Source organism: Netta rufina (genome assembly GCF_964035555.1).
Source record: "Netta rufina genome assembly, chromosome: 11".
Taxonomy (NCBI): Eukaryota; Metazoa; Chordata; class Aves; order Anseriformes; family Anatidae; genus Netta; species Netta rufina.
Genome location: NC_140134.1, coordinates 14,489,041 through 14,495,040, shown reverse-complemented (window position 1 = coordinate 14,495,040; position 6,000 = coordinate 14,489,041).

The window sequence follows — 6,000 nt, the reverse complement described above, 5'->3', positions numbered from 1 at the left end:
TGGAGAATGTCCTGAGGGAGACACTTAGCGTGCTCCAGGAGCAGAAGCTGCGCAGGCTCCCGAGCTTCATCCCTGACGACAACTGCATCCCTCACTTGGCGGTGAGTTACTGGACGAGGCCTTGCTCCTCTTCAGGGCCGTGTGTGTGCCTCTGCCCATCTACCCCCAAACTGGCAGCTCCTCCAGGACGTCCGTGCGGGAGGAGCAGGCAAAGAAAGGCTGCTGGGTGCTGCCAGGCACAGGGCACTCAGGGGCCCTGCGGCCTTCCACAGCCACAGCTGCCCTAGGACAGGCTGCCTGGCCCCGGGGCCCCTGGCCTGAGGCGCCGCGAGAGCCAGGAGCTGCCTGCAGCCTCTGACAGTCTCTCAATGCTGTGTTCCTTTCAGCTGCTGGCCCACCCAGATGTTGGAGAAGACGACTCGGGGGCCCTGCACCATCTCCAGAGGCTCTTGAAGCATCCCAACCGAGTGACGCACTCGCTGGTGCTCAGCGCTCTCCTCCGAGCATCAGAGACACCTGTCATGGTGAGCAGGGCACACTTCTGTGAAGGCCGGTGGGCCTTTGTCCTGAAGGTATCATGGCCTGCTCCCGGCCAGCTGGGAGGGCTCTGCTCTGCCCGCAGCTCTGTGGCGCGGAAGAAATGGCCAAGAAATGAGCTGGCCATGGAGGGGCCCAGCGGCTCTCTGGGGAGCTTTCCATGCATGCCATGTAGCTTTTGGGGCGGGTCCGAAAAGGGGGCACAGAGTCTTTGCTCAGCTGCCCTCCTTTTCGTCGTGCTGCCTCTGCGCGAGCAAGATGGCAGCCTGGTGCCCTGGCACCACAGGCTTTTGGCCAGGGTGGCCTTTCATCGTTTCACCAAACGGAAACTCTGTCCTTCCTCCAGGCAAGAAAACTTCCCGTGCTGCTGCCAGGCATCATTCAGGGCCTGCAGGTTGCCAGGTCTGACACCAAGATGAAGGCCCTGCTTCTCATCGGAAACGTGATGGACCACGTGAAGAGGAAGCAGGCCAGCTCCATCGCTCTGCAAGTGGCTGGGGACATCCTGCCACTGTTTAACGATGTAAGGCTGCTGCGGGACCTGAGCCCACAAATGGGCACTCTCATGACAGCTGCCCCCCGTGAAGGAGGCCTCTTACGTTCCCTCTAGTGGGGCTGCGTCCTTTCACTGTGGCTACAGATCTGGCCACAGCTCCTTTGAGCACACTCTGATTCTGTAGCACCTCCGTTCACGTCAGCCACCCTAACGCCCCTGCTCACCGCGGGCAGGGAGCAGCTCTTGCTGAAGTCTTCCTCTCTTCCTCCTACCAGGAGTGCAGCCAGCTGCAAGAGCTCTCCATCTGCCTCTACAACAAAGTGATGCAGGCTGCGTTGTGGCGCCACAAGAGGCAGCTGAAGAAGGTCGTGCAGAGGAGCCTGCTCCCACTCTTTTTTCACCTGAGTGACCAGACCCAGAGCGTGGCCAAGGTGCGTATGGCATACCTGACTAGAGGGACTAGCAGACTGACACCACAGGGGTTGCCTGGGCGTCCGGTGACAGGGCTGAAGGCAACCGGGCACTTGGCACGTGCGTCCCCTCGGGGTGCAGCCGCCTGCGTCACGGAGAATGGGGGCACAGCTCCCCTCCTTCCTTATGGCAAACGCAGTTCACACTCACCCCCCACTGCATTATCCCACCGTGGGCTGGGAAAGGCCTGCAGCCCTGCCAAGAGGTGGGGGTTGCCAGGTCCCCTTCCCTGGGCTCTGGTGCCATCTCAGCCTCTGCTGCTCTGCAGGCCTCCCTGGAAGCCCTTGTCACCGCTGCAAACTTCCTGAAGAAGGAAAAACTCAAGCACCTGGCACAGACAGAGCAGACCTGGAGGATCGCAGAGTGCTTGGTAAAGACAACAGCTCTCTCCATACCTCAAAACCCCAGCCCCACAGGGCTCGTGGCTGGGAGATGGGAATGGCCTGAGGGGAAGGGGGGGTGTTGGCAGGAGGGGGTGGTCTGTCCAGCTGGGCAGGGTCTGCAAGCCCCGTAACCTTGCGCTCTCTCCAGCTCGTGCAGAACAAGAGAAAGGTGGAGAAATACCTGCAGCAGAGCCTGCCGTACCTGCAGCACACTCAGGTCACCTTGCGGGAGGCAGCCATCAGATTCATCGGTGAGCCACAGCCCCCGGGGTCCCTCTTTTGTCAGCCTTTGCCAGCCCCAGTGTCCCCAGAGTCCCCCCCGGGACTGGGTCCCCATGCAAGTGGGCCTGGGGGGCGCCTTGCAGGCTTCTGACAGCAGCTTTGTGCCTAGGTCTTGCCGCGCAGCACTGCAAGGACCAGAGCGAGAGGAAGATCCATGAAATCTGCGGCTGTGAGTGAGGGCAGCGGGGTGTGAGTCCACGACCGGTGGGGCAGGGGGCATTCACCTTTCTCAGAGGGAAGGGAGAAAGTTTGTATGGCCAAAAGCTCGGTTGGGGTTGAAGCTGGCCAGTAGCGGGGTGGCTAAGAGAAAGGGCTTTTCTGGAGTATGTTCCGGGGTGGCAGGCTCTGCCCGCAGTCTCTGCAGACAGGTGGGTTTCATTTCTGCTCTGTTGCTCTCCATTGCAGTCCTCCAGCCCTTGCAGAATGACGAGGAGGAAAGTATTGTGTCTCTGGCCACTCAGACCATCTTCATCCTGACACATCCAAGGGAGCAGCTGACATCGGGCTGGTGCCGACGGGCACTGTGCTGCTGCCTCTCCTAAGCCAGGGAGAGGCACAAAACCTTCAAACGTCTGCATTCCATTAAAACTCCAACAACACGTGCAGGGCCGGGGAATCCTTTGCATGGTGTGCTGAGCATTCCAGCCTCTACCGTAGTGGGCAGCCGTAAGGGTTTTAGGTGGTGTGGTGGGGAATGGCTTAGGAGTGGTGGCTTGTGGAAAACGGACTCCACAATCCATAAGATTGTAAAGTAGGTGTGTTTATTCAGCGCTGGGCGGCACGGGGGTAGTCCCCCTGTGAGAAACAAAGTTGTGTTTTTGCAGTACAGAACTACTTTTCTGTATTGCACGGTGGTTGTGTAGTCATAACAAGGAGAAATGCTAAGGAGATGAGTGGACGGTAGAAGGCCTCGCTGTTCCAAAATAAGTTGGAAGCTTGAGACAAACAGGATGAGCAGTGTGAGAACAGTAAAACAAAGATCACAAGACCTCAACGCACAAGAAGGGAGAAATTAAAGGGTTGAAAACAAGAAAAATGGTACATATATGGTATAGAGGAGGGTCGAGTAGCTTGAGAACCTGTAGTACTCTGCCAATGAGGAAACAGGGGAGGTGATCAGGGGCTGGGCAATAGGGAATAAAAGGTTAGGATTTGTTTACTAAAATGCGCTCCGGAGTGATGGGACGCCCGCCCTTGCAATCGTGAATAAAATATCTTCACAGAAGATCCTGTCTGAAGAAAGTTATTTGAGATTTTTCTCAAAGTTGTGCGTACCTGATGCGGCAACTTGCCTTGCTTATCTGCAGCAAAGAGTTACGTAGGCCTGAAGTTTCACAGCGCGCCCGTACATATTCATAGCCTGTCCCTGCTTCGTCTTAAAATGAGTCCCAAGCAGTCATTGCTGGAAACTCTTCCCATCTGCGCTTGCGCAGTGTGTCTTGGTGGTGGTCGTCGGGGGTCGTGGGGATGAAGGTTGGTGACTCTTCCTCGTCTCCGCTCCTTGACCTCTTGTCTCTGCGCAGACTCAGTTGCTCCTTGGCTCTTGTCCATCCGCAGGACCAGTTTCTGCCAGTTTCTTAAGACAGGCTCCCAGTCTTCGTGGGAGACTGACCTTGGGAAGGGGCCCACGGCTTCTTGCTTTAGGTAATTTGCACAACGCACCACGGTTAGCAAAGACACTGAGTAGCATCCTAGCTTAATGCCGTCAGCGCTCTATCTTGACTTGATAAGAGTCTCCTAACTCCTGCTCTCAGTGGAATATGGTCGAGGAGGATGTCTCTCTCTCCCTGTCCTGATGGGGAGTATAACGAAGATCAAAGCACAGTGGTGAACTCCACCTGCACGAATCCTTGATAAACAGGAGCAAAGAGCAGGTTCAGTGAATCTGTGGTACGGGCCGAGCTCAGCGTTGTGTGCATGGTACTTGTGTACCTCTGCATAGGTGCTGCCTGGGGGATCCCTGGGTTGGTGAGGTAATGAAAATAAATAGTGGTAGCAGCCGTGCTGTAGGAATGGCCTCAGTGAGGGGTCCCAGGAGATGCCCCGTGGCAGATAAAGCCCATTCCCTCTGGCTCCAAAAGCAACCGGTGTCCAAAGCTGGACCAGTGAGTGACGCTGCTGGTGCCTGTGTGAGAGCGCATCTAAGAGAGGAAAACAAAAACCAGCAACAACAGAAGCCACTGTGCATCAGTCATGAGATGAGTGAGCAAGAAACAGTGGGAGAAAGAGCCCTGTAGCCAGCACGGTGAGTGAAGGAGGGGGACAAGGTGCTCGAGGTGCCAGAACGGAGATTCCCCTGCAGCCCATGGAAAAAATGCTCCCAATGGAAGCCTTTGGGTACACCTGAACTGCCTTGGGGAGCCTTTATGCAACCCCACGCACAGCAGGACTCTGCTCTTTCTCTCTCTCCAAGTACTGACACACACAGAATCACAGAATTTCTAGGTTGGAAGAGACCTCAGGATCATCGAGTCCAACCTCTGACCTAACGCTAGCAGTCCCCACTAAACCATATCCCTAAGCTCTACATCTAAACGTCTTTTGAAGACTTCCAGGGATGGTGACTCCACCACTTCCCTGGGCAGCCTGTTCCAATGCCTCACAACCCTTTCAGTGAAGAAGTTCTTCCTAACATCTAACCTAAAACTCCCCTGGCTCAACTTAAGCCCATTCCCCCTCGTCCTGTCACCAGGCACGTGGGAGAACAGACCAACCCCCACCTCGCTACAGCCTCCCTTGAGGTACCTATAGAGAGCGATAAGGTCGCCCCTGAGCCTCCTCTTCTCCAGGCTGAACAAGCCCAGCTCCCTCAGCCGCTCCTCGTAGGACTTGTTCCCCAGGCCCCTCACCAGCTTCGTCGCCCTTCTCTGGACCCGCTCAAGCACCTCGATGTCCTTCTTGTAGCGAGGGGCCCAAAACTGAACACAGTACTCGAGGTGCGGCCTCACCAGAGCTGAGTACAGGGGGACGATCACCTCCCTAGCCCTGCTGGTCACACTGTTCCTGATACAAGCCAGGATGCCGTTGGCCTTCTTGCCCACCTGAGCACACTGCTGCCTCATACTCAGCCGACTATCCACCATCACTCCCAGGTCCTTCTCTGCCTGGCAGCTCTCCAACCATTCCTCTCCCAGCCTGTAGCTCTGCTTGGGGTTATTGCGCCCCAGGTGCAGGACCCGGCACTTGGCCTTGTTGAACTTCATGCAGTTGACCTCAGCCCATCGGTGCAGCCTATCCAGATCCTCCTGCAGAGCTTTCCTACCCTCAAGCAGATCGACACACGCACCTAACTTGGTGTCATCTGCAAACTTACTGAGGGTGCACTCGATGCCCTCGTCCAGATCATCGATGAAGATATTAAAGAGGACCGGCCCCAGCACCGAGCCCTGGGGGACACCACTAGTGACTGGCCTCCAACTGGATTTGACTCCATTCACCACGACTCTTTGGGCCCGGCTATCCAGCCAATTTTTAACCCAACAAAGCGTACGCCAGTCCAAGCCACGAGCAGCCAGTTTCTTGAGGAGAATGCTGTGGGAAACGATGTCAAAAGCCTTACTGAAGTCAAGGTAGACCACATCCACAGCCTTGCCCTCATCCGCCAAGCACGTCACTTTGTCACAGAAGGAGATCAGGTTCGTCAAACAGGACCTGCCTTTCATAAATCCCTGCTGACTGGGCCTGATCACCTGGTGGCCCTGAAAGTGCCACGTGATGACACTCAAGATAATCTGCTCCATGAGCTTCCCTGGCACTGAGGACAAACTGACAGGCCTATAGTTCCCCGGGTCTACCCTCCGGCCCTCCATGTAGATGGGCGTCACGTTTGCT